The sequence below is a fragment of the Bubalus kerabau genome, chromosome 14 (genome assembly GCF_029407905.1).
Source record: "Bubalus kerabau isolate K-KA32 ecotype Philippines breed swamp buffalo chromosome 14, PCC_UOA_SB_1v2, whole genome shotgun sequence".
Classification (NCBI taxonomy): Eukaryota; Metazoa; Chordata; class Mammalia; order Artiodactyla; family Bovidae; genus Bubalus; species Bubalus kerabau.
In genome coordinates this window covers 69,041,094-69,050,797 of record NC_073637.1, presented here as the reverse complement: position 1 = coordinate 69,050,797, position 9,704 = coordinate 69,041,094, and the positions used below count along the sequence as shown (strand labels likewise).

At 43.4% G+C, this 9,704-nt stretch overlaps 1 long non-coding RNA gene across 1 annotated transcript; it reads left to right on the top strand.

The window, feature by feature from the left end:
- The first annotated feature begins 2,707 nt into the window (after positions 1-2,707).
- LOC129627317 (uncharacterized) lies at positions 2,708-8,686 on the top strand. The gene is made up of 3 exons (XR_008702549.1): positions 2,708-2,893; positions 4,547-4,615; positions 8,356-8,686. It is a non-coding gene; the product is annotated as an uncharacterized LOC129627317 (long non-coding RNA).
- The last annotated feature ends 1,018 nt before the right edge of the window (positions 8,687-9,704 follow it).

Below are 9,704 nucleotides of genomic sequence, written 5' to 3'. Positions count from 1 at the left end.
TTTTAACAAGTTCACAGGTGCCACCGTTGTTAGCAAACCACACTTTGGGTAACATGGCCTTAGATGACATTAAAAGGTCATGAAATCATCGTTTTGCTCACTTCCAAGTTCTGAATAACTTTTCTCAACACTCTATTCAAAGTCCCCAAGGGAGATTTAAACCTCCAGATGAGGAAAAGCAAAGTAAGGCAAATAGCACTTTACTCTTGGCTGAAGATTTGAGCTCAAAATTGAGTGGAGGGCTTGGATGAACACAGCTGGCTTGTACAGAGGAGTCTTTCTTTTCTGTGTAGGTAGGTCACACTCTGAACCAGTCACACTGGACCAAAATAGCCATTTTCCCTCCAACTCATATTTGAGTCCCTGATATTACAATTGCAACACAGGGAAAATCTTATTTAAGCCACACTACCCAGAGATGGAGGAGAAGGAACTAAAGAGAGAGGGAGAGAGTAAATTCCTTTCAAAATCAGGAGCCAGGCTGACCTAGGAGGCCTGGGAGGCCTTTCCCGGGAGGCCTTCTTCTGATGCTCCAGCAGAGAAGAGAGCTTCAGCTGGAAGAGGACAGGCTTGTCCCAAGGGAGCAGTCTTGACTCTGCTTGCTATCCTGACTCCAAGGGATAATGTCGCCAGATAAATTACAGGACAATTGACTAAATTTGAATGTCAGATAAGCAATGAGAAATTTTTAGTGTAAGTATGTCTCCAACAAGCACAGGACATATTTACACACACAAAAAAATTAGTGTTTAATCTTATATTCAAATTTGATTGGGCATCCTATATTTTTATTTGGTGTTATAGTAACACCAACTTTATATGGCTATTGTGAGGATTAAATGAGACAATGAAAGTAAAACATTTAAAGCACAGGAAGTGTTTGATCTGTGTTCCTTGAAACATCTTTCCAGTGGTACAGAAGGTAGATCTTAAAGAGAGAGGGTTAGCTGCCAATACTGGACAGCAGGTGTTATGGACTTGTGCCCACCCCCTCACCAAAGTCCGTACACTGAGTCCTCACTCTCAGTACTGTGGAGTAATGTGACTGTGTTTGGAGAAAAGTCCTTTAAAGAGGTGTTTACATTAATGTGGGACTTCCCTTGTGGCTCAGCAGGTAAAGAATCCGCGTGCAATGCAGGAGTCCTGGGTTCGATCCCTGGGTTGGGAAGATTCCCCTGGAGAAGGGAAAGGCTACCCACTCCAGTATTCTGGCCTGGAGAATTCCATGAGGTTACAAAGACTCAGACACAACTGAGCAACTTTCACTTTCACTTAAGTTAATATGAGGCTGTTAGGATAAATCCTAATGCAATCTGACTGGTGTCTGTGTAAGAAGAAGAAATTTGGACACAAAAAAGAGGCACTAAGGATTCAGGTACACACAGAAAAGATCAGGTGAGGACACCATGAGAAGGCGGCTGTCTGCAGCCACGGAAAGAGGCCCCAGGAGAAACCAAGCCTGCTGACCCCTTGATCTTGGACTTCCAGCCTCCAGAACTGTGAGAAAATAGATTTCTGTTGTTGAAGACACCCAGGCGGTGGTATTTTGTTATGACAGCCCTAGCAAACCAATGGAGCAGGGAAGGGGTCAAGCTGGGTTCAAACTCCAGTGATCAGGCCCCAAGGGCTAAGAGGTGCCTAACCACCAGACGAGACCACCTACACTGTGGCGGTGGATTCATCCTATCATTTAAAGTTAACTATCAGTTGTGATGGTAAATGCCTCTGTTTCCACCATCCCCTCCATCCATCATCTCCTCCAAGGTTCACACTCACTGTCCCGGTGGAGTTTAGCTTATCAAATAATCTAGATCATTCTCTACTTCACCTCCCACCACCTCCTTTAACATTCCTGGCTGCCAAGAAGCCCTTACTGAGAACGACGCGTGTTACCATCTGACGGCTGCTGGCACACAGGGTCGCACTCAGTCAACGGCCACTGCACTGCCGCTGTGGCTGCTGGATGACCGTGTGAGTGACTGAATGCACGGTGGCCACCTGGCTGTCACACCTAGACTCTTCCAGAACCTGTCTGTTCTCCTGCTGTGCTGTTCCCACCCAGCCCTCCTCCCCCCTCCACCCCCAGAGTGAAAGCTCTGTGATTGGCCCTGATTACTTGTAGAATTTCTGAGCTTTGTGATAGTGTGTGTGTATGTGTGTGTGTGTAAGTGTAATAGAAGTAGGGGGGAATACAGGGAGTGCCCACATTCTTGTCTGATTGCTCAATGTTTTATACAATCACAGGCTGTAATAGGCAACAGTGTGGACTGTTTCAGTTCCCCTAGTCTTACCAGTGTAAATACGTCTCCAGGCTATCCATGAAACGTTTCCAATGAAAGTTGGAAATAAACATCTCCCTGGAACGTTGAATGCTTTCAGTTCTTGAATTGAAAACCAGAGTAAAAGCTAAAACTGGACTAGAAGACAACAAATTATTTAGTTCTGCTAATAATTTGGGAAATGTGTTGTCCAAGAGTTGCCTTTTGACTGCTAGCTGACTTCTCACTTGTCCAGAGTACCTATTATGGTTTGAATTGCAACCCCTTGCAAAAAACAAAATAGGTTCATGTTCTGACCCCTAGTACCTCAGAATGTGACTTTATTTGGAAATAGACTTAATTACTTAAGTTGAGATGAGGTCATACTGGAGTAGGGTGGACCCATAGTACAACTGGGTCTTTATATGAAAAAGAGAGACAGAGACCCAGGGAGAATAGTGCCTGATGACAGAAAAAGTTATTGCAGTGATTTGATGCAAGGGTGCCAAGGATTGATGGCACCCTTGACCACCAGATGATGGAAGGAGGCAAGGAAGGATGTTACCCAGAGTCTTAGAGGGAGCATGGACCTGCTTTTGTCATGATTTTGGACTTCTGGCCTTCAGGACTGTGAGGTACCTTTGATTTAAGCCACACATTTTTAGCCTTACAAATGCTGTAACAAAGAACCAACATGATTTTAACCCTGATTTTTTTTTTTTTTTTTTTTTTTTTTTTTTGCTGGAAGCGTATGTAAAGTTAAGGATTCACAAACTCATTTTCATCTGTTTTCCTTATAATCTTTGCTAGATTATTCATTTGAGCCATTATGTGATATATCTGTCATAGGCAATTAAAACACAGTCTTATCAGAACAACAACAGAAACCGTGGTTCTTTGTTACAGCCACCCTAGGAAACTAACACAGTGCCCCTTTGCTCTTACGGGCTTGTCTGAGTCAAAATATCTTCAGTGGTTTTGTAAAATTTTACAAATTGTTCTGTTAGTTATCTGTTGCTGAGTAACAAACAAACAAAAGCTTAGGAGCTTAAGATAGCAAATTATGACTTTATCTCAAGAGTCTATGAATCAGCACTCAGAAAGGACACGAAGGACAGCTCATTTCTGCTCCGCAGCATCTGAGGTTTCACCTGGGATGACTTGAATGCTGGGGGCAAGAACGTCTGCGAGGCTGTCTAGTCTCTCTCCTCCTCCCTTTCAGGGTTTGCTGGCATGGATTGCTCAGAACATGGTGGCCTCAGGGTAGCCTGAAACACCCTTGGAGAGCTCAGGACTCCGAAAGCATGTTCTAAGAGACTAAGCTGCCAGTTCTCATAAAAGCTAAGGGCAGAACTGTTGCAGCACCTCATCTGCCATACTCTATTGATCAGAGCAGTCACAGGCCACCCTTCGGAGTGTCAAGGAAGAGAAACAAACCCTCTCCCTCGAAAGAGGGACTGTCAAAGAATTCGCAGCCATCCTTATTTCATGTTACGTGTAATTCTAAAACATGTATGTACACAGGACAGTTTTTTCGTATGACAGTGGAGTGTAGCCCCACTGTGTCTAGCTTCAAAATAAAGAGTGGGGGAAGTCTGATAGGAGAGGTGTTGGATCTGAGTGAGACAGTCCTCTCCGATGGGCCCCTGTCTTTTCCACTGCTTGAACTTTATACAACGCCAGAAAGAGTCAAAACAATCTGGAAAACCAAAATGCAAACCCAAAAAGAAGACAAGAAGCTTTGATTTCAACTCGGAAACTATATGCTGTGAGGAAGCTCAAGAAACACCGCGCAGAACCTACAGTGCGGTGGGCGGGAGGGATCACCATTTACTTTTTGTTTGAGGGACTCTCATTTCCTTCCTCCTGAGAAGATGGAAAACCATCCAAAATAGGACCTGTTGTTTCATTTTCCCTTACACTTCCTTTGTGAGAGGGCAGGGAAGGAACGGAGGTAGGCAGTAGGGACAGGAAGAAGAACTGCTTCTAAGCACATCATCCTGCTCGCCAGCTCTGGGGTCAGGTAGACCTGGATTGGAACCCCAACTCTGCTCCTTCTTTCTTGTGTCAGCCTGGCAAGTCACTTCACATCTGTAAGCTTCCATGTCTTCACCTGCAAAACAGGTATAATATTGCTAGCTTCATGGGATTTCTATGATCAATAAATTAGATCATGTTGGAAAATGCATGTCAAGTAATTAGCATAGGGTTTGACATGGAGAAATAAGTGTTTGACACATGTTTTTTGTTATGGTCATCACTCTCATCTTTGTCATTATCATCTTTAGGACCACGTGATTAAAGATGAAAATCCAAAGGAAATGACCAATATGAAAATAATGGATCACTTTGAAGAGGTTGGTTTTCTAATTTTTTATAGGTTTTCTAATTTTCGAACTCTAAAATGAACATGCATTTATTTTTCTAAACGTGAGAAAAACATATGTTATCTTTAAAAGTTGACCGCTATGTCCTTTTAGTACTCCCTTGAGCTCACACTGCTCAAAGCTCTCTTCCTGTTGCTCACCTGTCCTTGCCCAGAGAAGGAGTGGATTATATAGACTGCAAGCACCCACAGCAGTGGGTCCCCACCAGTCCCTTCTTGACTGGTAACCACAGCTTCCTAGGAGTCTGGAAGCTGCAGAGAATAGAACACCCCTCCCCACCCTAATGCTTTCCAGATATGGCTACAGCTTCTCAAGACTCCAAACTGCCTTAGTTGACCAGCAAATGTGAAACAAAATACATGACCCCAACCAGAGCCCGCACTAGGGCGGGGGGAGTGAGGAACTCCAGGCACAAAGTATAACCGAACTTTCCCCAAGACACTGGGAGTCAGCACCTCCCTCCATTCTGCACCCTGGGCACCTCACTCCACCCATCCCAGTGCCAGTGGTGAGCCCAACATCACCATGCCCAGGAAGACACCAGGACCCCAAATAGTTCCCACCCTACCCCTCCCCAACCCCTAGAGGAGAAAAAGGGGTGACCAGACTGTTTATTGTGGCAGGAGTACTATGTAGACACCTAACAGAAAAGCTACAGTCCAGAAACCAGAGAATGTACGCACTGGAGGGAGCAAGTCAGCCTTGGGTTCCGCCCCACATGGAGATGGTTTTGTCGTATCTTGTCCAGCTCCTGGGGTTGCCATGGCCTCCGGCAGGGTCAGCCTGTCTCCCAGACTGCACAGTGCGTGCCCTTTCTCTACCCATGAAGTTCTGCAGGGCAACTCCTGGGGCCAAACCAAACAGCTCTCGTCTCCAGGAGCTGACATCATTTCTCCTTTCTTCAGGAAGGGGTGCTGGGCTTCCAACAGTCCTGACCTTCTCTTCTCTGCAAGAACTGCTGCTCTGTCAACTACAAAGCTCTGGGGTATCAATATTTCCTCCAGAGCATCATAGACTGTCCCTGCCCCCATTGCAGCTCTCTGTCTGCAGGACAACAGCCACCCACCCCAACCCTCCTCACTACAGGAGACTTCAGGCTCCAGAGCACATCTTTTGGCTTTTTTCTGTGATGTTTTTGGTTTGTGTTGTTTAGTACGATTTTCAGTGTTGAACTGAAAGTGGTAGATGATTACTTTCTGCTAATCATTTTCTGCCTGGCCTCCTAGACTCCTTTCAGTAACTCCCTCCAAAATTTCAGCATTAAGTGACTTGGGACTTCACTTATTTGTCTAATGAACTCCCCACCCAGGTGTCTATGAGGCTCACTGGGCCCTCCTCTTGTCTTTACTGTGTTTCCCTCTCTTCTTCCCAGACATCTTTATAAGTTTGTTTTCTACATCTGTGTCTCTATTTCTGTTTTGTAGATAAGTTCATTTGTACCCCTTTTTAGAGTCCACACACACAAATATATCATATGATATTTGCCTTTGTCTGACTTACTTCATTCAGTATGATAATCTCTAGGTGCATCCACATTGCTGCAAATGATATTATTTCATTCTTTTTTGAGGCTAAGTAATATTCCATTGTATATATGCACCACATCTTCTTTATCCACTCCCCTGTTGATGAACACTTAAGTTGCTTCCATATGTTGTTTCGGAAGCTCTGTTCTGTCCTCCAGCATGGCCCATGTTCCTGCTCCAAGAGCCACCCCCACCTCCTGGAGTCAAATAAGACTGAACTAATAAAAAGAAAATCTGACTTCTCCAAAAAAGACATACAGATGGCCAATAGGCACATGAAAATATGCTCAACATCACTAATTATTAGAAAAATGCAAATAAAGACTATAGTGAGGTACTACCTCACACCAGTCAGAATTTAAAAAGTCTACAAATAACAAATGCTGGAGAGGATGTAGTGAAAAGGGAACCCTTCTACACTGTAAACCCTTCAATTTACACTGCAAATTGATATAACCACTATGGAAAACAGTAAAAAATTAAAATATAGAATTGCTGCATGATCCAGCAATCCCACTTCTGGACATATATCAGGAGAAAACTCTAATCTGAAAAGATACTTACACCCTTATGTTCATAGCAACACTATTCCCAATAGCCAAGACATGGATGCAAATGTCCACTGACAGATGACTAGATAAAGAAAATATGGTTCATATAAACAATGGAATACTACTCAGCCACAGAAAGAATGAAATAATACCATCTGCAGCAACACAGAATGACCTAGAGTGAAGTGAAGTTGGAAAGAGAAAAGCAAATATATAGTATCACTTATATGTGGAATCTAAAATATGACACAAATGAACATAAGTTGTGAATAATCACAGAACAGCGACAGGCTCACAGACATAGAAAACAAGCTTATGGTTACCAAAGGGGGGAAGGCAGTTGGGGAGGCATAAATTAGGAGTTTGGGATTAGCAGATGCAAATGACTATATATAAAATAGATTATCAACCAGGACCTACTACTGCATAGCACAGGGAACTATACTCAATATCTTGTAATAACCTATAATGGAATGCATGCTCAGTCACTCAGTCATGTCCAACTCTTTTGTGACCCCATGGACTGTAGCTCACCAGGCTTCTGGAGTATCCATGGAGTTTTCCAGCCAAGACTACTAGAGTGGGTTGCCATTTCCTCCTCCAGGGGATCTTCCTAACTCAGGGATCAAACCCAAGTCTCCTGTGTCTCCTGAATTGACAGGTGGGTTCTTTACCATTGAGTCACCTGGGGAGCCCTATAATAATGGAAAGAAGTATCTATCTATCTACCTATCTTTATGAATCAATTTGCCGTACATCAGAAACTAATATGACCTTATAAATCATCTATACTTCAATAAAAACTAAAATAAATTAAAAACAAAAAGAAAGTCTAATTCTTCTGTCTTTGGCATGCTTTGTGAATTCCTGTCAATAACTAGCAATTTAATAGGTGTCATTTTTAATAAAGATCATCTTTACCAATTCTCTTTCCTCTAATTGGGTTCCCAGGATAGCCCTTGATAGTGAAGTGAAAGTCACTCAGTCGTGTCCAACTCTTTGTGACCCCATGGAATAGTCCATGGAATTCTCCAGGCCAGAATGATGGAGTGGGTAGCTGTTCCCTTCTCCAGGGGAATCTTCCCAACTCAGGGATCGAACCCAGGTCTCCTGCACTGCAGGCGGATTCTTTACCAGCTGAGCTACCAGTAAGTACATGCAAGAAGGTGTCATTCCTATTGTCTTTTCTGCTGTGCTTATTGACCTTACTCAGTAATGAATGACACTTAGGTCTCAGAAAACAGACCCAAGTGTGTCCTAAAGCTTTGCATGTCATGGCCAAGCTCTGAAGGCCGTTTCCACATGCCGTTAGGATTAGCACCAGAGAACACAGACCTTTAACTGGAGTTTACGGCCACGTTTTGTCTCGCTAACAGTGGAACAACCCAATGCCATCACACTCACCTTTGTTTGGCAGTTGCCATGTTTTAGGAGTCAGCATTATTATCTGAAAAGTTGTCTCTTTCTCTTACACTCAGACCCCCAGATATATGTAGCTATATTGAAAGACATATGAGCTAATTGAAAGACAGAGGATCTCCAAGGGTAAAATTTACAGAGGACACTTTATTCTGACTTTTGAGCCTGTCCAAGTCAAATCCTTTTTTCCACTTGTTTGTGTTTGTCCATAAAGGAGAGTACAACCTGGTGAGTAATGGAGAACCTGAGAGTCTGCTCAAAGCCTCCAAGAATTACCTTCTACCCACAGCATAAGAGGAGGTGGTTGGTGCCATGATGTTCGATTGGTATCTGGCCAAAATTATCAATGTCATTGTGAGAGGATCGTCTTATTGGTCATTTAAGGATGCTGGTGTATTTGGTTTCATTAACTCCAAATCGAGATGAGCAGTTTATAAATTGCTTTCCCCCAGTAAACAAACTCATGTCTCTAGGAAAAAACTAAAGAAGATTTGTGTGGATGAAGAAGTATCCCTGGGCAGGAAAGCACAAACAGACCATATTTATATGACACTGAATAAATGGCTACAAAGGACCAAATCTATCTGGAGCGATGACTAGTCATCTGATGTCAGACTCGGCCCGGAGCAACTGAATAAAGTGGGATTTTTACCCCATAACTTATTCTGGCCCATTACAAACATGACTGGTTTTGCCTCTCCATAGCTGCTGCTTCTAAGGTCTGCTTACGTGGCCCACCTTAGATGATTCAGCATTTATTGTCCCATCAGTTTATTCTAAAAGCATTTATTGAGAACATCCCTGGTACTCTAGGGTTAAGACTCAGCACTTCCACACTGCAGGGGGCGCAGGTTTAATCCCCTGGACAGGGAACTTAAGAATCCACATGCCCTGCAGTGTGGCAAAAAAAAAGAAAAAGAAAAAAACATTTATTGATCCCTAGTCTATTCTTAGCACTGTATTGGATATCGGACAAGCAGAAAAGTAGAGGTTAAAAAGTTAGTCTATACTCTTAAAGATGTTAGAGCAACTAGGGAGATACACAAGTGGACAAATAACTAAAAGATAATAAGGTTAACATTGTCATTAAAAAGCTATAAGAAAAAACAAAAGAAGTAGTTAACTCTGCCTTAACGTTGCTCATTTTGACCTAAGCGGTGTTAAGGTTAGTTGCCTTACAGGGGATTTGTGATTTTCCACGCAGGGGCTCCAGTGTGCTGTGCTCCCTCAACTCAAGTTCACGTCACATGGTGCCTTCATTTAAGGCAAACTGGTGAATCTCTCCCTCACTCAATTTGTAAAACGCCAGAGAAAGACATCACTGTGCAAAGGAAGCTGTGTTTGGAAAGGGAGGCTGGGGTGTCATGGGAAGAGGTCTGGAGTTTCCCTGCTCCGAGGAAACTGGCTTAGCCTTCTTGGCTATGTTGGGTTTTTCTGAGGCAAAAACTAGTTGTCCAGTTGGGGCCTGCTGGGGTATTTCACATGAGGCAGAATTGGTTCCTCGGGGGGGTTAACCCAGCCTGACCTCAGCTAGAAGTCCCTCTCAAGACCCTTTGTTTTCTT